The sequence below is a fragment of the Schistocerca nitens genome, chromosome 9 (genome assembly GCF_023898315.1).
Source record: "Schistocerca nitens isolate TAMUIC-IGC-003100 chromosome 9, iqSchNite1.1, whole genome shotgun sequence".
Taxonomy (NCBI): Eukaryota; Metazoa; Arthropoda; class Insecta; order Orthoptera; family Acrididae; genus Schistocerca; species Schistocerca nitens.
In genome coordinates this window covers 467,241,202-467,262,919 of record NC_064622.1, presented here as the reverse complement: position 1 = coordinate 467,262,919, position 21,718 = coordinate 467,241,202, and the positions used below count along the sequence as shown (strand labels likewise).

Here is a 21,718-nt window from a genome sequence, read left to right as displayed (position 1 = left end):
TGTCGCATCAGCAGTCCAAAACCGCAAAACCATCTCCTCTTCCTTCAAAGCGGCCCCGCCATTCACGTGAGCATGTATCTCTTTTTCTTGACTTTCTCTCAACTTATACTTGGAACCCAGAGCAGCAACACCACGAAGACGAAAAACGGCCGTGACAGGTTTTCTCATCCCAGCCCAGAAAATTCACATTCCGGTACCGGGAATCGAAGCCGGGCCTCCTGGGTGAAAGCCAGGTATCCTAGCCACTAGACCATACCGGACATACCTCAAGTATCCACTACGTGTGTATGCGTCGAGAAATACTTCTCCTCCACGCAACTTCACGGCCGAATCTGGCGCCAACGCTGAACTCTGTCCGCCGCCACGATCCCGCTTACTCACTCCCAAAGCGCCCAAGTCATACTACACAAACATCGCTTTCAGTCTCGAGTGCAACTAGTAAAACTGTAATTAGTAATAACTGGAAACAAACACTCTCACGTTGACGCAAAGAAGCCTAGGTGGTAATAAACGGCAAATACGGCCTTACCTCGCAAAAGCTATGCTGTGCGTTTCACCGTCGTGGAGAGAAAATGAGATGGCTGAGGTGAGGATCGAACGTACGCCCTTAAGAAGAGGCCACGCGCTGCCCACTGCGCCAGGGAGGCACACAGGAATACTCGCCACCGCCAGCCTCACTAAGTAGTTCTAATTTCAGAATTCTTTTCCCACCATGCCGAACACGAAACGGTGGACTTCTCAGCGGAAGTCAATCCTGCGTCTAGTTACGGTGCCTCGCCCTGGAAGCAGCGTGGCAAAGCGTTCGGATGTGCTGGCGGGCAGGGCGCCTGCAGCAGATTCGCTTCGGCCTCTGGTGGCAGCAGGGGCGGCAACGGATCACGACACAGGAAGCCTGCAGCGCAGTGCGGTGGTGGTGTAACGGTCAGCATGGTTGCTTCCCAAGCAGTTGATCCGGGTTCGATTCCCGGCCACCGCAGGAGCATTGTCATTTTTGCGTAGCGCAATAGTGTGTGTTCAACACCATGCGATCCTCGAAATTGCCAAGTGTCGCGCACCAAGTAATATCTGCTCGTCTCTCGCCTCGTTCCAGCTACGTGGGCGGGTCCTTCAGTTGATTTCACTTCATCGTGTGTCGACTTGGCCCGACTGCCGCTCGACTGCCGCTCGCCGCCGCTCGGCAGTGGGGCCGATATGACAGGCGAAGTACGACAATCGGCTGCGAGAAATAAGGTAATCAAGAGTACCTTTCCTTTTCAATACGAAAAGCTAAATTTTCATTTACAAATTTCGGAAATCTCACTGCTTCGCTACGGTGTTATCTACGATATTTGAGAAATTATCTGTGGATTCGTACGGTTGTGTTATTGCCAAAGTCGTTCTGGCACTTAACTTCGCTCTTTTTGCAAACAACCTCTTTAAATTTTGGATCATATGTTCGTTAACGTAATTTAAATTGCTGAGGGAGGCACCATAGCACAACAACACTGTAACACAAAAGGGGGAGGGTGGGGGTGAAAGTGGAAAGGTCCAATAGCACGCAGAGTTCCCGCCTATCACCCATCAAATCACTAACCACGCCCACCTCTGCTTAACTTCATTAATCGAAAGGGAGCCGGCCGTTGACGACAACTGAGTGAAACGTTCAGACTTGTAGCTCGATGTGCAGGTAATTTTGGAATCTGCCTGGCAGAGTCTCGCAGAAGACTGCATTTCCTGTTAGCGAAGAAAATGGAATGGCCTGTGGAGGGATCGAACCCATGACCGTGTTACTAGCACGACGCTATAGCCCACTGAGCTAACGGGCCACGCAACACTGTCGCATCAGCAGTCCAAAACCGCAAAACCATCTCCTCTTCCTTCAAAGCGGCCCCGCCATTCACGTGAGCATGTATCTCTTTTTCTTGACTTTCTCTCAACTTATACTTGGAACCCAGAGCAGCAACACCACGAAGACGAAAAACGGCCGTGACAGGTTTTCTCATCCCAGCCCAGAAAATTCACATTCCGGTACCGGGAATCGAAGCCGGGCCTCCTGGGTGAAAGCCAGGTATCCTAGCCACTAGACCATACCGGACATACCTCAAGTATCCACTACGTGTGTATGCGTCGAGAAATACTTCTCCTCCACGCAACTTCACGGCCGAATCTGGCGCCAACGCTGAACTCTGTCCGCCGCCACGATCCCGCTTACTCACTCCCAAAGCGCCCAAGTCATACTACACAAACATCGCTTTCAGTCTCGAGTGCAACTAGTAAAACTGTAATTAGTAATAACTGGAAACAAACACTCTCACGTTGACGCAAAGAAGCCTAGGTGGTAATAAACGGCAAATACGGCCTTACCTCGCAAAAGCTATGCTGTGCGTTTCACCGTCGTGGAGAGAAAATGAGATGGCTGAGGTGAGGATCGAACGTACGCCCTTAAGAAGAGGCCACGCGCTGCCCACTGCGCCAGGGAGGCACACAGGAATACTCGCCACCGCCAGCCTCACTAAGTAGTTCTAATTTCAGAATTCTTTTCCCACCATGCCGAACACGAAACGGTGGACTTCTCAGCGGAAGTCAATCCTGCGTCTAGTTACGGTGCCTCGCCCTGGAAGCAGCGTGGCAAAGCGTTCGGATGTGCTGGCGGGCAGGGCGCCTGCAGCAGATTCGCTTCGGCCTCTGGTGGCAGCAGGGGCGGCAACGGATCACGACACAGGAAGCCTGCAGCGCAGTGCGGTGGTGGTGTAACGGTCAGCATGGTTGCTTCCCAAGCAGTTGATCCGGGTTCGATTCCCGGCCACCGCAGGAGCATTGTCATTTTTGCGTAGCGCAATAGTGTGTGTTCAACACCATGCGATCCTCGAAATTGCCAAGTGTCGCGCACCAAGTAATATCTGCTCGTCTCTCGCCTCGTTCCAGCTACGTGGGCGGGTCCTTCAGTTGATTTCACTTCATCGTGTGTCGACTTGGCCCGACTTTGCTCGACTGCCGCTCGCTGCCGCTCGGCAGTGGGGCCGATATGACAGGCGAAGTACGACAATCGGCTGCGAGAAATAAGGTAATCAAGAGTACCTTTCCTTTTCAATACGAAAAGCTAAATTTTCATTTACAAATTTCGGAAATCTCACTGCTTCGCTACGGTGTTATCTACGATATTTGAGAAATTATCTGTGGATTCGTACGGTTGTGTTATTGCCAAAGTCGTTCTGGCACTTAACTTCGCTCTTTTTGCAAACAACCTCTTTAAATTTTGGATCATATGTTCGTTAACGTAATTTAAATTGCTGAGGGAGGCACCATAGCACAACAACACTGTAACACAAAAGGGGGAGGGTGGGGGTGAAAGTGGAAAGGTCCAATAGCACGCAGAGTTCCCGCCTATCACCCATCAAATCACTAACCACGCCCACCTCTGCTTAACTTCATTAATCGAAAGGGAGCCGGCCGTTGACGACAACTGAGTGAAACGTTCAGACTTGTAGCTCGATGTGCAGGTAATTTTGGAATCTGCCTGGCAGAGTCTCGCAGAAGACTGCATTTCCTGTTAGCGAAGAAAATGGAATGGCCTGTGGAGGGATCGAACCCATGACCGTGTTACTAGCACGACGCTATAGCCCACTGAGCTAACGGGCCACGCAACACTGTCGCATCAGCAGTCCAAAACCGCAAAACCATCTCCTCTTCCTTCAAAGCGGCCCCGCCATTCACGTGAGCATGTATCTCTTTTTCTTGACTTTCTCTCAACTTATACTTGGAACCCAGAGCAGCAACACCACGAAGACGAAAAACGGCCGTGACAGGTTTTCTCATCCCAGCCCAGAAAATTCACATTCCGGTACCGGGAATCGAAGCCGGGCCTCCTGGGTGAAAGCCAGGTATCCTAGCCACTAGACCATACCGGACATACCTCAAGTATCCACTACGTGTGTATGCGTCGAGAAATACTTCTCCTCCACGCAACTTCACGGCCGAATCTGGCGCCAACGCTGAACTCTGTCCGCCGCCACGATCCCGCTTACTCACTCCCAAAGCGCCCAAGTCATACTACACAAACATCGCTTTCAGTCTCGAGTGCAACTAGTAAAACTGTAATTAGTAATAACTGGAAACAAACACTCTCACGTTGACGCAAAGAAGCCTAGGTGGTAATAAACGGCAAATACGGCCTTACCTCGCAAAAGCTATGCTGTGCGTTTCACCGTCGTGGAGAGAAAATGAGATGGCTGAGGTGAGGATCGAACGTACGCCCTTAAGAAGAGGCCACGCGCTGCCCACTGCGCCAGGGAGGCACACAGGAATACTCGCCACCGCCAGCCTCACTAAGTAGTTCTAATTTCAGAATTCTTTTCCCACCATGCCGAACACGAAACGGTGGACTTCTCAGCGGAAGTCAATCCTGCGTCTAGTTACGGTGCCTCGCCCTGGAAGCAGCGTGGCAAAGCGTTCGGATGTGCTGGCGGGCAGGGCGCCTGCAGCAGATTCGCTTCGGCCTCTGGTGGCAGCAGGGGCGGCAACGGATCACGACACAGGAAGCCTGCAGCGCAGTGCGGTGGTGGTGTAACGGTCAGCATGGTTGCTTCCCAAGCAGTTGATCCGGGTTCGATTCCCGGCCACCGCAGGAGCATTGTCATTTTTGCGTAGCGCAATAGTGTGTGTTCAACACCATGCGATCCTCGAAATTGCCAAGTGTCGCGCACCAAGTAATATCTGCTCGTCTCTCGCCTCGTTCCAGCTACGTGGGCGGGTCCTTCAGTTGATTTCACTTCATCGTGTGTCGACTTGGCCCGACTGCCGCTCGACTGCCGCTCGCCGCCGCTCGGCAGTGGGGCCGATATGACAGGCGAAGTACGACAATCGGCTGCGAGAAATAAGGTAATCAAGAGTACCTTTCCTTTTCAATACGAAAAGCTAAATTTTCATTTACAAATTTCGGAAATCTCACTGCTTCGCTACGGTGTTATCTACGATATTTGAGAAATTATCTGTGGATTCGTACGGTTGTGTTATTGCCAAAGTCGTTCTGGCACTTAACTTCGCTCTTTTTGCAAACAACCTCTTTAAATTTTGGATCATATGTTCGTTAACGTAATTTAAATTGCTGAGGGAGGCACCATAGCACAACAACACTGTAACACAAAAGGGGGAGGGTGGGGGTGAAAGTGGAAAGGTCCAATAGCACGCAGAGTTCCCGCCTATCACCCATCAAATCACTAACCACGCCCACCTCTGCTTAACTTCATTAATCGAAAGGGAGCCGGCCGTTGACGACAACTGAGTGAAACGTTCAGACTTGTAGCTCGATGTGCAGGTAATTTTGGAATCTGCCTGGCAGAGTCTCGCAGAAGACTGCATTTCCTGTTAGCGAAGAAAATGGAATGGCCTGTGGAGGGATCGAACCCATGACCGTGTTACTAGCACGACGCTATAGCCCACTGAGCTAACGGGCCACGCAACACTGTCGCATCAGCAGTCCAAAACCGCAAAACCATCTCCTCTTCCTTCAAAGCGGCCCCGCCATTCACGTGAGCATGTATCTCTTTTTCTTGACTTTCTCTCAACTTATACTTGGAACCCAGAGCAGCAACACCACGAAGACGAAAAACGGCCGTGACAGGTTTTCTCATCCCAGCCCAGAAAATTCACATTCCGGTACCGGGAATCGAAGCCGGGCCTCCTGGGTGAAAGCCAGGTATCCTAGCCACTAGACCATACCGGACATACCTCAAGTATCCACTACGTGTGTATGCGTCGAGAAATACTTCTCCTCCACGCAACTTCACGGCCGAATCTGGCGCCAACGCTGAACTCTGTCCGCCGCCACGATCCCGCTTACTCACTCCCAAAGCGCCCAAGTCATACTACACAAACATCGCTTTCAGTCTCGAGTGCAACTAGTAAAACTGTAATTAGTAATAACTGGAAACAAACACTCTCACGTTGACGCAAAGAAGCCTAGGTGGTAATAAACGGCAAATACGGCCTTACCTCGCAAAAGCTATGCTGTGCGTTTCACCGTCGTGGAGAGAAAATGAGATGGCTGAGGTGAGGATCGAACGTACGCCCTTAAGAAGAGGCCACGCGCTGCCCACTGCGCCAGGGAGGCACACAGGAATACTCGCCACCGCCAGCCTCACTAAGTAGTTCTAATTTCAGAATTCTTTTCCCACCATGCCGAACACGAAACGGTGGACTTCTCAGCGGAAGTCAATCCTGCGTCTAGTTACGGTGCCTCGCCCTGGAAGCAGCGTGGCAAAGCGTTCGGATGTGCTGGCGGGCAGGGCGCCTGCAGCAGATTCGCTTCGGCCTCTGGTGGCAGCAGGGGCGGCAACGGATCACGACACAGGAAGCCTGCAGCGCAGTGCGGTGGTGGTGTAACGGTCAGCATGGTTGCTTCCCAAGCAGTTGATCCGGGTTCGATTCCCGGCCACCGCAGGAGCATTGTCATTTTTGCGTAGCGCAATAGTGTGTGTTCAACACCATGCGATCCTCGAAATTGCCAAGTGTCGCGCACCAAGTAATATCTGCTCGTCTCTCGCCTCGTTCCAGCTACGTGGGCGGGTCCTTCAGTTGATTTCACTTCATCGTGTGTCGACTTGGCCCGACTTTGCTCGACTGCCGCTCGCTGCCGCTCGGCAGTGGGGCCGATATGACAGGCGAAGTACGACAATCGGCTGCGAGAAATAAGGTAATCAAGAGTACCTTTCCTTTTCAATACGAAAAGCTAAATTTTCATTTACAAATTTCGGAAATCTCACTGCTTCGCTACGGTGTTATCTACGATATTTGAGAAATTATCTGTGGATTCGTACGGTTGTGTTATTGCCAAAGTCGTTCTGGCACTTAACTTCGCTCTTTTTGCAAACAACCTCTTTAAATTTTGGATCATATGTTCGTTAACGTAATTTAAATTGCTGAGGGAGGCACCATAGCACAACAACACTGTAACACAAAAGGGGGAGGGTGGGGGTGAAAGTGGAAAGGTCCAATAGCACGCAGAGTTCCCGCCTATCACCCATCAAATCACTAACCACGCCCACCTCTGCTTAACTTCATTAATCGAAAGGGAGCCGGCCGTTGACGACAACTGAGTGAAACGTTCAGACTTGTAGCTCGATGTGCAGGTAATTTTGGAATCTGCCTGGCAGAGTCTCGCAGAAGACTGCATTTCCTGTTAGCGAAGAAAATGGAATGGCCTGTGGAGGGATCGAACCCATGACCGTGTTACTAGCACGACGCTATAGCCCACTGAGCTAACGGGCCACGCAACACTGTCGCATCAGCAGTCCAAAACCGCAAAACCATCTCCTCTTCCTTCAAAGCGGCCCCGCCATTCACGTGAGCATGTATCTCTTTTTCTTGACTTTCTCTCAACTTATACTTGGAACCCAGAGCAGCAACACCACGAAGACGAAAAACGGCCGTGACAGGTTTTCTCATCCCAGCCCAGAAAATTCACATTCCGGTACCGGGAATCGAAGCCGGGCCTCCTGGGTGAAAGCCAGGTATCCTAGCCACTAGACCATACCGGACATACCTCAAGTATCCACTACGTGTGTATGCGTCGAGAAATACTTCTCCTCCACGCAACTTCACGGCCGAATCTGGCGCCAACGCTGAACTCTGTCCGCCGCCACGATCCCGCTTACTCACTCCCAAAGCGCCCAAGTCATACTACACAAACATCGCTTTCAGTCTCGAGTGCAACTAGTAAAACTGTAATTAGTAATAACTGGAAACAAACACTCTCACGTTGACGCAAAGAAGCCTAGGTGGTAATAAACGGCAAATACGGCCTTACCTCGCAAAAGCTATGCTGTGCGTTTCACCGTCGTGGAGAGAAAATGAGATGGCTGAGGTGAGGATCGAACGTACGCCCTTAAGAAGAGGCCACGCGCTGCCCACTGCGCCAGGGAGGCACACAGGAATACTCGCCACCGCCAGCCTCACTAAGTAGTTCTAATTTCAGAATTCTTTTCCCACCATGCCGAACACGAAACGGTGGACTTCTCAGCGGAAGTCAATCCTGCGTCTAGTTACGGTGCCTCGCCCTGGAAGCAGCGTGGCAAAGCGTTCGGATGTGCTGGCGGGCAGGGCGCCTGCAGCAGATTCGCTTCGGCCTCTGGTGGCAGCAGGGGCGGCAACGGATCACGACACAGGAAGCCTGCAGCGCAGTGCGGTGGTGGTGTAACGGTCAGCATGGTTGCTTCCCAAGCAGTTGATCCGGGTTCGATTCCCGGCCACCGCAGGAGCATTGTCATTTTTGCGTAGCGCAATAGTGTGTGTTCAACACCATGCGATCCTCGAAATTGCCAAGTGTCGCGCACCAAGTAATATCTGCTCGTCTCTCGCCTCGTTCCAGCTACGTGGGCGGGTCCTTCAGTTGATTTCACTTCATCGTGTGTCGACTTGGCCCGACTGCCGCTCGACTGCCGCTCGCCGCCGCTCGGCAGTGGGGCCGATATGACAGGCGAAGTACGACAATCGGCTGCGAGAAATAAGGTAATCAAGAGTACCTTTCCTTTTCAATACGAAAAGCTAAATTTTCATTTACAAATTTCGGAAATCTCACTGCTTCGCTACGGTGTTATCTACGATATTTGAGAAATTATCTGTGGATTCGTACGGTTGTGTTATTGCCAAAGTCGTTCTGGCACTTAACTTCGCTCTTTTTGCAAACAACCTCTTTAAATTTTGGATCATATGTTCGTTAACGTAATTTAAATTGCTGAGGGAGGCACCATAGCACAACAACACTGTATCACAAAAGGGGGAGGGTGGGGGTGAAAGTGGAAAGGTCCAATAGCACGCAGAGTTCCCGCCTATCACCCATCAAATCACTAACCACGCCCACCTCTGCTTAACTTCATTAATCGAAAGGGAGCCGGCCGTTGACGACAACTGAGTGAAACGTTCAGACTTGTAGCTCGATGTGCAGGTAATTTTGGAATCTGCCTGGCAGAGTCTCGCAGAAGACTGCATTTCCTGTTAGCGAAGAAAATGGAATGGCCTGTGGAGGGATCGAACCCATGACCGTGTTACTAGCACGACGCTATAGCCCACTGAGCTAACGGGCCACGCAACACTGTCGCATCAGCAGTCCAAAACCGCAAAACCATCTCCTCTTCCTTCAAAGCGGCCCCGCCATTCACGTGAGCATGTATCTCTTTTTCTTGACTTTCTCTCAACTTATACTTGGAACCCAGAGCAGCAACACCACGAAGACGAAAAACGGCCGTGACAGGTTTTCTCATCCCAGCCCAGAAAATTCACATTCCGGTACCGGGAATCGAAGCCGGGCCTCCTGGGTGAAAGCCAGGTATCCTAGCCACTAGACCATACCGGACATACCTCAAGTATCCACTACGTGTGTATGCGTCGAGAAATACTTCTCCTCCACGCAACTTCACGGCCGAATCTGGCGCCAACGCTGAACTCTGTCCGCCGCCACGATCCCGCTTACTCACTCCCAAAGTGCCCAAGTCATACTACACAAACATCGCTTTCAGTCTCGAGTGCAACTAGTAAAACTGTAATTAGTAATAACTGGAAACAAACACTCTCACGTTGACGCAAAGAAGCCTAGGTGGTAATAAACGGCAAATACGGCCTTACCTCGCAAAAGCTATGCTGTGCGTTTCACCGTCGTGGAGAGAAAATGAGATGGCTGAGGTGAGGATCGAACGTACGCCCTTAAGAAGAGGCCACGCGCTGCCCACTGCGCCAGGGAGGCACACAGGAATACTCGCCACCGCCAGCCTCACTAAGTAGTTCTAATTTCAGAATTCTTTTCCCACCATGCCGAACACGAAACGGTGGACTTCTCAGCGGAAGTCAATCCTGCGTCTAGTTACGGTGCGTCGCCCTGGAAGCAGCGTGGCAAAGCGTTCGGATGTGCTGGCGGGCAGGGCGCCTGCAGCAGATTCGCTTCGGCCTCTGGTGGCAGCAGGGGCGGCAACGGATCACGACACAGGAAGCCTGCAGCGCAGTGCGGTGGTGGTGTAACGGTCAGCATGGTTGCTTCCCAAGCAGTTGATCCGGGTTCGATTCCCGGCCACCGCAGGAGCATTGTCATTTTTGCGTAGCGCAATAGTGTGTGTTCAACACCATGCGATCCTCGAAATTGCCAAGTGTCGCGCACCAAGTAATATCTGCTCGTCTCTCGCCTCGTTCCAGCTACGTGGGCGGGTCCTTCAGTTGATTTCACTTCATCGTGTGTCGACTTGGCCCGACTGCCGCTCGACTGCCGCTCGCCGCCGCTCGGCAGTGGGGCCGATATGACAGGCGAAGTACGACAATCGGCTGCGAGAAATAAGGTAATCAAGAGTACCTTTCCTTTTCAATACGAAAAGCTAAATTTTCATTTACAAATTTCGGAAATCTCACTGCTTCGCTACGGTGTTATCTACGATATTTGAGAAATTATCTGTGGATTCGTACGGTTGTGTTATTGCCAAAGTCGTTCTGGCACTTAACTTTCGCTCTTTTTGCAAACAACCTCTTTAAATTTTGGATCATATGTTCGTTAACGTAATTTAAATTGCTGAGGGAGGCACCATAGCACAACAACACTGTAACACAAAAGGGGGAGGGTGGGGGTGAAAGTGGAAAGGTCCAATAGCACGCAGAGTTCCCGCCTATCACCCATCAAATCACTAACCACGCCCACCTCTGCTTAACTTCATTAATCGAAAGGGAGCCGGCCGTTGACGACAACTGAGTGAAACGTTCAGATTTGTAGCTCGATGTGCAGGTAATTTTGGAATCTGCCTGGCAGAGTCTCGCAGAAGACTGCATTTCCTGTTAGCGAAGAAAATGGAATGGCCTGTGGAGGGATCGAACCCATGACCGTGTTACTAGCACGACGCTATAGCCCACTGAGCTAACGGGCCACGCAACACTGTCGCATCAGCAGTCCAAAACCGCAAAACCATCTCCTCTTCCTTCAAAGCGGCCCCGCCATTCACGTGAGCATGTATCTCTTTTTCTTGACTTTCTCTCAACTTATACTTGGAACCCAGAGCAGCAACACCACGAAGACGAAAAACGGCCGTGACAGGTTTTCTCATCCCAGCCCAGAAAATTCACATTCCGGTACCGGGAATCGAAGCCGGGCCTCCTGGGTGAAAGCCAGGTATCCTAGCCACTTTTTTTTTTTTTTTTACACGTCTGCCTAACACGCAGAAGGTCCCCAGTTCGATTCCGGGCGGAAACACTTTTTCGTCGCACTCAACAAGACACTTGCTACAATCTCTACTGTGACCATTTAAATCAATTTCAAACGTCCCACCACCAGGGTGCAGATGGCTCAAATGATACATGAAACTCTTTCAGAATCGGCCACTTGGTTTTTGTGCTTACCTGGAGGGCTGGGAATGCGCGGAACAGCCGCCGGCATGCCGGTAGTTGCCACACGTTTGCACAAAACGCAAGGGCTCATCCGGGATTTGAACCCGGGACCTCCTGCACCCGAAGCAGGAATCATGCCCCTTTTTTTTTTTTTATCCTAGCAACTTTTTTTTTTCCCAACTGAGCTATTTTTTTCTTATTCCTTGGTTGTTCTTTTTTAATTTTTTGTTTCATTTTTTTTTTCCTTTTTTAGAGGTGTCCTTCAGAAGCAGGCCTGCGGAAACAAAGTGGGCAGGGGTCGAAACCCGAGGCCTGGCCACGATGTCTCCACAGTCTCGCCCCCGAATGGCACCTGCACAAGGGCATCGGACCTTCCCCTACTGTCTCGTTACTTGGCCTCATTGTTGCTGTTTTTCAGCCAAAAGTGCCACGAAAACTGCAGTCCTGGCGTAGAGGGAAAAGAAAGAATAAAAAAATAAAATAAAAGAAGGACGACACGGGATAGTTGCAAATCCAGAAACATCATAAAAAGGTGGCGCTCATGGGCGACCTTATCCAACACCCTCTCTTTCGAACGTCAGGGTAAGCATATTGGCAAAGTCATCGCGGAGACGTGGCAATCGCAAGCGGGCCCAGTAAGCAGTAAGCATGTACTGCTGAAACGCTAGGTGTTCATCCTCCTCATGACAAGTGACGACAAAATGTACAAAATGTCCAACTAACCACATGACTGTATTAAGCTTCGTCCGCGGAAAAAAATAAGAATCGGGCCGTACGATGATATCAATGGTATAAGCGGCTTCAGCAGACCTAGTGACAAAAGCCAGTTGTTTCCTGAGCCAACGCCAATTGGCAAGGTGGCCACAACAGGTGAATCGATGCTCAAGGGTATCCAGGAGACCACACCGAGTACATTTGTCCGTGTCAGAAAGACCAATGCGGTGCAGTCGTACATTTGTGGGGATCAAATTATTAATTACCCTATACCACGTGGACGTCACGGCCATAGAGTGGATCGGCAGACTAACATTCTTCCAGACGTTCCTCCAGGAGACAGTGGGAAACGCCAGTTCTATTGGATTGGGACCGTCCTGCCCCTTCCAGCGGGCAATCAAACACTTGGTCGTTGGCACAGGTCGTCGCAAAAAGACGTCACCGAGGTAGCTCACCGCAATGTAAAATTCCCGGATGTGCTTCAACTTAAAATTGAGGCGACCGACGTCGACAGGTGGAGCAAGGCTCCCCGGACGCACGACTCTAAAAAGCTTGGACGTAATGGAACTCACTTCTCGTGTTACAATTAGAGTCGTACGACGGACGTACAACGCTGACGCCTTGCGAGTAATGTCAGAGAGACCCAAGCCTCCGGAGAGACGCGGTTTCGTCATAACCTCGTAACGTACTTTGAAGAGATGACCCTTCCATATAAACCTGCCGGACAGTTGGCGCAACCTTTTCGCCACCATCAGGGGAAGTGGGAACAGCTGAGCAACATAATAGGATTTACATAAAACGTACGTGTCTAAAATGCGAACTTTTTGCAAAATGGTAAGAGAACGCTGTTCATGGACCATCAGAGCACCCTGTATCTTCTCGGTGACAGATTTCCAATTTAGAGCCGCCATTTTTAGAGGACACCGATCAACGATAATCCCCAAGGACGTATGGCGATCGACAAAAGTGGCCCAAGGGACATCAGCATCGCGAAATCCTCGAATGTCGAGGATCTTGCATTTGCCTTGATTAAGACGTGCTCCAGAGACACGACAGTAAGCATCAACTGCCCCTTTCAACAACGGGATATCAGTACGCTGACGGAGGAGAACAACGACATCATCCGCGTACGCCTTAATAGTGAGGTGGCCACCAGAGAGGGTCATACCCTGAAGCTTGAGAGCAACAGTCCGAAGCAGCGGTTCCAGAGACAATATGAATAAGGACATAGAAAGCGGACTACCCTGAGGCACCCCTCGGCGGATATCAATGAGCGGCGTCAGCTGCCCATTGACAGACACCCGGGCAGTGATTCCCCTATACAAATTGCCAAGAACACCACGGGATGAAGCGTTAAAACCTATTGTTGCTAAAACACGATCTAAAAAGACATGACTAACGTGATCAAAAGCCTTATAAAAATCAAGGAAAGCAAAGGCACAATGGACATTGGTAACCGCCGCAACCGAGACAACATCCCGATATTCGGCTACAGGGGTCAGAATAGATCTATCATTTAAACAACATTGATGTGCACCAATCACAGCCCTAAGCAGTGAAGATAATCGGCTATTGAGCGCTCTAGCAGCTGTCTTGTAGTCAAAGTTCAGCAATGTGAGCGGACGAAGATTGGCAGCAGATAAACGACCAGAGGACTTGGGAATTAAAACAATTTTCCCTACTTTAAAAGCGGCAGGCACATCCATCCCCCTGACAATCTCATTTAAAATCCGCGTAAAAGTGCCACCCAAAAGAGGCCAAAAACGAAGATAAAATTCTTTAGGTAGGCCGTCTGGACCCGGCGATTTACCGGACGGAGAGCGAGCAATAAAATCGAAAACATCATCTACCTGGAACTCCCGGAGAAAGTCGTCGTTCGCGTCAGGCGCGACCGTCGCAGTAAGATCCCCAAGGACATCATCCGAAAGTGACTCTCCAGAATCATCGGCAGAATACAGACTAGCGTAATACTGATGGAGAGCACGAGTCATTTCCTCCTGTGCAATAAGCTGCCGTCCATCATCCACCGTAAGAGAAGAGATGAAGGAGCGACGACGACGAGTCTGATGCCGTAGCAGGTGGTACAAGGATGTCAGTTCACCTTCAACAAGAGAGTGAGGTTTCGACTTAACTCGCAGACCATCCATCTGCCGTCGTTTAAGGCTTAAGAGCTTGGCTTTAATACGACGAACATCATGGATCCGCAGAGGAGAGGTACCCGCCGCGTCATATAGTTCACGCAGGACAGAGTAGTAATATTCATACGTGTTCTTAAAATCACGCACCCTTGCAGCGCAGTAAAAAATCAAAGTCTGACGAATCTTGGGCTTGGCAAAAGCAGTCCACCATACCAGCAAGGAGGGGTAACGCGGGACAGAGCGAAGACATCGCTCCCACACGGCACTTATAACATCATCTATAGCACTGTCGGCAAGGTGGGAAACATTTAACATCCACTGGGAACGATATAGTTTGGCAGGTTGGTGACTAAGATTTACAGTTGCAGTAAAAGCACAATGGTCAGAAAAACTAGTAGGAATAACGTCGACAGAAAGAAGTTTATCACATAAAAAATCAGAGAAGTAGAATCTGTCGAGTCTGCTGCATGAGGACGCGGTAAAAAACGTATATTTCACCAGGGTGGGATATTTGTGTTCCCAAACGTCACGCAGATGCATCGTACGAACCAAGTCATGTAAATCACGGCAATAATTAAAATTGGGAGACTGGTCTTCAGGGCGTAAAACACAATTAAAATCGCCTCCGAGCAGGAGACTTCGAGGACTCTGGCGCAAAAGATAAATAAGCTCTTCCTTATAAAAGCGCGATCGAGCCACAGTGTGACCCGAACCAGAGGGGGCATACAAAACAACGAGGCTGAGATCAAAAAGACGACAACCAATCCCACGGCCAGAGTCAAGGAATTCAACGTCGGTAATAGGAATGCCCTCTCGAAAGAAAAGAGCAGTTCCTGTTGAATATTCCGGCGCCACATTAAAAACAGTTTGAAATCCAGGTAGAGAGAGATCAGAAAACAACACTTCCTGCAAAAACACTACGTCCGCACAGGCGTCGTAAATAAACTGCCGCAAAGAGGCAATGCGAACGTCGGACTCAATACGGTTAACATTTAAGGTAAGAAAGGTGTATGCTTGAACCATAGAGAGAAAAGCGAGAGAAGAAATCACCTACACCGACGCACCAACGTCACAGTCCATAGCAGGGGAGACGGAGGCATCCGAGGGAGGGGGACTGCTACCCCGTTCCGCGGATCCCTTACGCTTCGGTTTTTTACGAACAGCATTAACGTTCGGCTGAACGCGTAACTTGCGTCGGCTGACGGGCAAGGAAGCTTCAGCCGCCGGTGACGTAGGAGGGTCAAGTTCTGTATCCGACACCACCCGCGCCGGTCCACATCCGGGATCCGGGGTCGCGGGGGAAACATCCGACGAAACGGAATGGTCGACATCGACACTAGCATCCGGCAAACATGGACTACACGGAGGCGAAACGTGAGCAGGAAGGTCCGAGGCCGCAAAGGTGGAAGGAAGCGGAGCAGCTCCGCTGGCAGAGCTGTGGGGCAGCGAAGCAGGAAGTTGTTGCGGCTCCACTTGTTGTGACAACGAAGTCGGTTGGGAAGACGGCGCCAACCGGCCCGACCGACGATCCGACTCGAGAGAAGCCGCGTCGGAGGGCGGAGGGGCGTCAGCAGCCGCCACCGGAACCGCTACCTCAGGAGGGCAGGGAGCATCGACACTACTCTGTGGCTCGGAGGATGCCGGTCGCTCGGACTGGGGCATCTCAGGGAGATCCTCATCCGTACTATTTCCATCTTGTGGGCGACGCCTCTTATTATGCAATAGAGGCACACCCACCTGAGGGACAGACGGTACAACATCAGATTTAGCACGCAAAGGAGGAAATTCTGTGTCAGGGGTGTGCAAAACCTGTGGCGGGGCGCTACGAACATTGGACTGTGCTACACCAAGAGTAGAACCACCTGCAACGAGGTCAGCGACCGTTAACTTGCGACGCTGTTCGAGAGAATTTTTTAAAACAAAAACCCTCCGCGGACAGTCGGTACGCACGTGACCACTTTCATTGCACAAAAAACACGTGCCAACCTGACCACTATATGTGACATGAACACGATATCCACCGATCTGCAGGTGAGATGGAATATTCTGCTTAATGTGCATTTCGACTCAACGAATACCACTGTAACATTGCAGGCGATGTTGGCTTGACCAGCGTTCAGGGCGAATGCTCTTAACATCACCATACTTTTGTAGACCCTCCTTAAGATAGACATTATCCACGAACACTGGTGTACGTAATGGAAGCATTGGAAAGCAACACGGTACTGACAGAATCATCCCGATGCCGAAAGAGAACTTGATGTCCAAATTTAGAAAGAATTTTATCAACCTGAAGTGGGTCCATAAACTTAACAAAGAAAACATACAGTTCGGTATCAAAATAAGCAGTGTGCACCTGATCCGAATGAACACCAAAGGTATCTACCAACCAATCATGAATCTCAAGGGAACTAGGTTGCACATGGCGGGTTGACTTGTCAAAAGCAAAACTAACTGTAGCCTGACGAGGAATAACCTGGGACGACATTTTCAAACTATGCGGTCGAAACCGCTACACAAAACACACTGAAATAAGGACAGAAAGTAACACAAGGTACGAAACAACGACTGAGAAACACTCACAGAAGTTGCAACACAACACGGAAACAAAAACGATATTCCACTATACGTAACGCTACGGCGGAGCGGAAGACTAGGCACGTCCACACTGCACGGCGTCTAAAGCGGAACTTATGCGTCGAGAAATACTTCTCCTCCACGCAACTTCACGGCCGAATCTGGCGCCAACGCTGAACTCTGTCCGCCGCCACGATCCCGCTTACTCACTCCCAAAGCGCCCAAGTCATACTACACAAACATCGCTTTCAGTCTCGAGTGCAACTAGCAAAACTGTAATTAGTAATAACTGGAAACAAACACTCTCACGTTGAGAGGTAATAAACGGCAAATACGGCCTTACCTCGCAAAAGCTATGCTGTGCGTTTCACCGTCGTGGAGAGAAAATGAGATGGCTGAGGTGAGGATCGAACGTACGCCCTTAAGAAGAGGCCACGCGCTGCCCACTGCGCCAGGGAGGCACACAGGAATACTCGCCACCGCCAGCCTCACTAAGTAGTTCTAATTTCAGAATTCTTTTCCCACCATGCCGAACACGAAACGGTGGACTTCTCAGCGGAAGTCAATCCTGCGTCTAGTTACGGTGCCTCGCCCTGGAAGCAGCGTGGCAAAGCGTTCGGATGTGCTGGCGGGCAGGGCGCCTGCAGCAGATTCGCTTCGGCCTCTGGTGGCAGCAGGGGCGGCAACGGATCACGACAAAGGAATCCTGCAGCGCAGTGCGGTGGTGGTGTAACGGTCAGCAAGGTTGCTTCCCAAGCAGTTGATCCGGGTTCGATTCCCGGCCACCGCAGTAGCATTGTCATTTTTGCGTAGCGCAATAGTGTGTGTTCAACACCATGCGATCCTCGAAATTGCCAAGTGTCGCGCACCAAGTAATATCTGCTCGTCTCTCGCCTCGTTCCAGCTACGTGGGCGGGTCCTTCAGTTGATTTCACTTCATCGTGTGTCGACTTGGCCCGACTGCCGCTCGACTGCCGCTCGGCAGTGGGGCCGATATGACAGGCGAAGTACGACAATCGGCTGCGAGAAATAAGGTAATCAAGAGTACCTTTCCTTTTCAATACGAAAAGCTAAATTTTCATTTACAAACTTCGGAAATCTCACTGCTTCGCTACGGTGTTATCTACGATATTTGAGAAATTATCTGTGGATTCGTACGGTTGTGTTATTGCCAAAGTCGTTCTGGCACTTAACTTTCGCTCTTTTTGCAAACAACCTCTTTAAATTTTGGATCATATGTTCGTTAACGTAATTTAAATTGCTGAGGGAGGCACCATAGCACGACAACACTGTAACACAAAAGGGGGAGGGTGGGGGTGAAAGTGGAAAGGTCCAATAGCACGCAGAGTTCCCGCCTATCACCCATCAAATCACTAAACACGCCCACCTCTGCTTAACTTCATTAATCGAAAGGGAGCCGGCCGTTGACGACAACTGAGTGAAACGTTCAGACTTGTAGCTCGATGTGCAGGTAATTTTGGAATCTGCCTGGCAGAGTCTCGCAGAAGACTGCATTTCCTGTTAGCGAAGAAAATGGAATGGCCTGTGGAGGGATCGAACCCATGACCGTGTTACTAGCACGACGCTATAGCCCACTGAGCTAACGGGCCACGCAACACTGTCGCATCAGCAGTCCAAAACCGCAAAACCATCTCCTCTTCCTTCAAAGCGGCCCCGCCATTCACGTGAGCATGTATCTCTTTTTCTTGACTTTCTCTCAACTTATACTTGGAACCCAGAGCAGCAACACCACGAAGACGAAAAACGGCCGTGACAGGTTTTCTCATCCCAGCCCAGAAAATTCACATTCCGGTACCGGGAATCGAAGCCGGGCCTCCTGGGTGAAAGCCAGGTATCCTAGCCACTAGACCATACCGGACATACCTCAAGTATCCACTACGTGTGTATGCGTCGAGAAATACTTCTCCTCCACGCAACTTCACGGCCGAATCTGGCGCCAACGCTGAACTCTGTCCGCCGCCACGATCCCGCTTACTCACTCCCAAAGCGGCCAAGTCATACTACACAAACATCGCTTTCAGTCTCGAGTGCAACTAGCAAAACTGTAATTAGTAATAACTGGAAACAAACACTCTCACGTTGACGCAAAGAAGCCTAGGTGGTAATAAACGGCAAATACGGCCTTACCTCGCAAAAGCTATGCTGTGCGTTTCACCGTCGTGGAGAGAAAATGAGATGGCTGAGGTGAGGATCGAACGTACGCCCTTAAGAAGAGGCCACGCGCTGCCCACTGCGCCAGGGAGGCACACAGGAATACTCGCCACCGCCAGCCTCACTAGGTAGTTCTAATTTCAGAATTCTTTTCCCACCATGCCGAACACGAAACGGTGGACTTCTCAGCGGAAGTCAATCCTGCGTCTAGTTACGGTGCCTCGCCCTGGAAGCAGCGTGGCAAAGCGTTCGGATGTGCTGGCGGGCAGGGCGCCTGCAGCAGATTCGCTTCGGCCTCTGGTGGCAGCAGGGGCGGCAACGGATCACGACGCAGGAAGCCTGCAGCGCAGTGCGGTGGTGGTGTAACGGTCAGCATGGTTGCTTCCCAAGCAGTTGATCCGGGTTCGATTCCCGGCCACCGCAGGAGCATTGTCATTTTTGCGTAGCGCAATAGTGTGTGTTCAACACCATGCGATCCTCGAAATTGCCAAGTGTCGCGCACCAAGTAATATCTGCTCGTCTCTCGCCTCGTTCCAGCTACGTGGGCGGGTCCTTCAGTTGATTTCACTTCATCGTGTGTCGACTTGGCCCGACTGCCGCTCGACTGCCGCTCGCCGCCGCTCGGCAGTGGGGCCGATATGACAGGCGAAGTACGACAATCGGCTGCGAGAAATAAGGTAATCAAGAGTACCTCTCCTTTTCAATACGAAAAGCTAAATTTTCATTTACAAATTTCGGAAATCTCACTGCTTCGTTACGGTGTTATCTACGATATTTGAGAAATTATCTGTGGATTCGTACGGTTGTGTTATTGCCAAAGTCGTTCTGGCACTTAACTTTCGCTCTTTTTGCAAACAACCTCTTTAAATTTTGGATCATATGTTCGTTAACGTAATTTAAATTGCTGAGGGAGGCACCATAGCACAACAACACTGTAACACAAAAGGGGGAGGGTGGGGGTGAAAGTGGAAAGGTCCAATAGCACGCAGAGTTCCCGCCTATCACCCATCAAATCACTAACCACGCCCACATCTGCTTAACTTCATTAATCGAAAGGGAGCCGGCCGTTGACGACAACTGAGTGAAACGTTCAGACTTGTAGCTCGATGTGCAGGTAATTTTGGAATCTGCCTGGCAGAGTCTCGCAGAAGACTGCATTTCCTGTTAGCGAAGAAAATGGAATGGCCTGTGGAGGGATCGAACCCATGACCGTGTTACTAGCACGACGCTATAGCCCACTGAGCTAACGGGCCACGCAACACTGTCGCATCAGCAGTCCAAAACCGCAAATCCATCTCCTCTTCCTTCAAAGCGGCCCCGCCATTCACGTGAGCATGTATCTCTTTTTCTTGACTTTCTCTCAACTTATACTTGGAACCCAGAGCAGCAACACCACGAAGACGAAAAACGGCCGTGACAGGTTTTCTCATCCCAGCCCAGAAAATTCACATTCCGGTACTGGGCATCGAACCCGGGCCTCCTGGGTGAAAGCCAGGTATCCTAGCCACTAGACCATACCGGACGTACCTCAAGTATCCACTACGTGTGTATGCGTCGAGAAATACTTCTCCTCCACGCAACTTCACGGCCGAATCTGGCGCCAACGCTGAACTCTGTCCGCCGCCACGATCCCGCTTACTCACTCCCAAAGCGCCCAAGTCATACTACACAAACATCGCTTTCAGTCTCGAGTGCAACTAGCAAAACTGTAATTAGTAATAACTGAAAACAAACACTCTCACGTTGACGCAAAGAAGCCTAGGTGGTAATAAACGGCAAATACGGCCTTACCTCGCAAAAGCTATGCTGTGCGTTTCACCGTCGTGGAGAGAAAATGAGATGGCTGAGGTGAGGATCGAACGTACGCCCTTAAGAAGAGGCCACGCGCTGCCCACTGCGCCAGGGAGGCACACAGGAATACTCGCCACCGCCAGCCTCACTAGGTAGTTCTAATTTCAGAATTCTTTTCCCACCATGCCGAACACGAAACGGTGGACTTCTCAGCGGAAGTCAATCCTGCGTCTAGTTACGGTGCCTCGCCCTGGAAGCAGCGTGGCAAAGCGTTCGGATGTGCTGGCGGGCAGGGCGCCTGCAGCAGATTCGCTTCGGCCTCTGGTGGCAGCAGGGGAGGCAACGGATCACGACACAGGAAGCCTGCAGCGCAGTGCGGTGGTGGTGTAACGGTCAGCATGGTTGCTTCCCAAGCAGTTGATCCGGGTTCGATTCCCGGCCACCGCAGGAGCATTGTCATTTTTGCGTAGCGCAATAGTGTGTGTTCAACACCATGCGATCCTCGAAATTGCCAAGTGTCGCGCACCAAGTAATATCTGCTCGTCTCTCGCCTCGTTCCAGCTACGTGGGCGGGTCCTTCAGTTGATTTCACTTCATCGTGTGTCGACTTGGCTCGACTGCCGCTCGGCAGTGGGGCCGATATGACAGGCGAAGTACGACAATCGGCTGCGAGAAATAAGGTAATCAAGAGTACCTTTCCTTTTCAATACGAAAAGCTAAATTTTCATTTACAAACTTCGGAAATCTCACTGCTTCGCTACGGTGTTATCTACGATATTTGAGAAATTATCTGTGGATTCGTACGGTTGTGTTATTGCCAAAGTCGTTCTGGCACTTAACTTTCGCTCTTTTTGCAAACAACCTCTTTAAATTTTGGATCATATGATCGTTAACGTAATTTAAATTGCTGAGGGAGGCACCATAGCACGACAACACTGTAACACAAAAGGGGGAGGGTGGGGGTGAAAGTGGAAAGGTCCAATAGCACGCAGAGT

At 50.7% G+C, this 21,718-nt stretch overlaps 17 non-coding genes across 17 annotated transcripts; 9 read left to right on the top strand and 8 right to left on the bottom strand.

Moving 5' to 3' along the window:
- Positions 1–188: 188 nt before the first annotated feature.
- On the bottom strand, positions 189–260 carry Trnae-uuc (transfer RNA glutamic acid (anticodon UUC)). The gene has a single exon. It is a non-coding gene; the product is annotated as a tRNA-Glu (tRNA).
- A 644-nt stretch (positions 261–904) lies between these two features.
- Positions 905–976, top strand: Trnag-ccc (transfer RNA glycine (anticodon CCC)). The gene has a single exon. It is a non-coding gene; the product is annotated as a tRNA-Gly (tRNA).
- A 1,026-nt stretch (positions 977–2,002) lies between these two features.
- Positions 2,003–2,074, bottom strand: Trnae-uuc (transfer RNA glutamic acid (anticodon UUC)). Its single transcript has one exon. It is a non-coding gene; the product is annotated as a tRNA-Glu (tRNA).
- Positions 2,075–2,718: 644 nt separating this feature from the next.
- Positions 2,719–2,790, top strand: Trnag-ccc (transfer RNA glycine (anticodon CCC)). The gene has a single exon. It is a non-coding gene; the product is annotated as a tRNA-Gly (tRNA).
- A 1,025-nt stretch (positions 2,791–3,815) lies between these two features.
- Trnae-uuc (transfer RNA glutamic acid (anticodon UUC)) lies at positions 3,816–3,887 on the bottom strand. The gene has a single exon. It is a non-coding gene; the product is annotated as a tRNA-Glu (tRNA).
- Positions 3,888–4,531: 644 nt separating this feature from the next.
- On the top strand, positions 4,532–4,603 carry Trnag-ccc (transfer RNA glycine (anticodon CCC)). The gene has a single exon. It is a non-coding gene; the product is annotated as a tRNA-Gly (tRNA).
- Positions 4,604–5,629: 1,026 nt separating this feature from the next.
- Trnae-uuc (transfer RNA glutamic acid (anticodon UUC)) lies at positions 5,630–5,701 on the bottom strand. The gene has a single exon. It is a non-coding gene; the product is annotated as a tRNA-Glu (tRNA).
- A 644-nt stretch (positions 5,702–6,345) lies between these two features.
- Trnag-ccc (transfer RNA glycine (anticodon CCC)) lies at positions 6,346–6,417 on the top strand. Its single transcript has one exon. It is a non-coding gene; the product is annotated as a tRNA-Gly (tRNA).
- Positions 6,418–7,442: 1,025 nt separating this feature from the next.
- Positions 7,443–7,514, bottom strand: Trnae-uuc (transfer RNA glutamic acid (anticodon UUC)). Its single transcript has one exon. It is a non-coding gene; the product is annotated as a tRNA-Glu (tRNA).
- A 644-nt stretch (positions 7,515–8,158) lies between these two features.
- Positions 8,159–8,230, top strand: Trnag-ccc (transfer RNA glycine (anticodon CCC)). The gene has a single exon. It is a non-coding gene; the product is annotated as a tRNA-Gly (tRNA).
- A 1,026-nt stretch (positions 8,231–9,256) lies between these two features.
- Trnae-uuc (transfer RNA glutamic acid (anticodon UUC)) lies at positions 9,257–9,328 on the bottom strand. Its single transcript has one exon. It is a non-coding gene; the product is annotated as a tRNA-Glu (tRNA).
- A 644-nt stretch (positions 9,329–9,972) lies between these two features.
- Trnag-ccc (transfer RNA glycine (anticodon CCC)) lies at positions 9,973–10,044 on the top strand. The gene has a single exon. It is a non-coding gene; the product is annotated as a tRNA-Gly (tRNA).
- A 7,434-nt stretch (positions 10,045–17,478) lies between these two features.
- Trnag-ccc (transfer RNA glycine (anticodon CCC)) lies at positions 17,479–17,550 on the top strand. The gene has a single exon. It is a non-coding gene; the product is annotated as a tRNA-Gly (tRNA).
- Positions 17,551–18,567: 1,017 nt separating this feature from the next.
- Trnae-uuc (transfer RNA glutamic acid (anticodon UUC)) lies at positions 18,568–18,639 on the bottom strand. Its single transcript has one exon. It is a non-coding gene; the product is annotated as a tRNA-Glu (tRNA).
- A 644-nt stretch (positions 18,640–19,283) lies between these two features.
- Positions 19,284–19,355, top strand: Trnag-ccc (transfer RNA glycine (anticodon CCC)). Its single transcript has one exon. It is a non-coding gene; the product is annotated as a tRNA-Gly (tRNA).
- Positions 19,356–20,382: 1,027 nt separating this feature from the next.
- Positions 20,383–20,454, bottom strand: Trnae-uuc (transfer RNA glutamic acid (anticodon UUC)). The gene has a single exon. It is a non-coding gene; the product is annotated as a tRNA-Glu (tRNA).
- Positions 20,455–21,098: 644 nt separating this feature from the next.
- Positions 21,099–21,170, top strand: Trnag-ccc (transfer RNA glycine (anticodon CCC)). Its single transcript has one exon. It is a non-coding gene; the product is annotated as a tRNA-Gly (tRNA).
- The last annotated feature ends 548 nt before the right edge of the window (positions 21,171–21,718 follow it).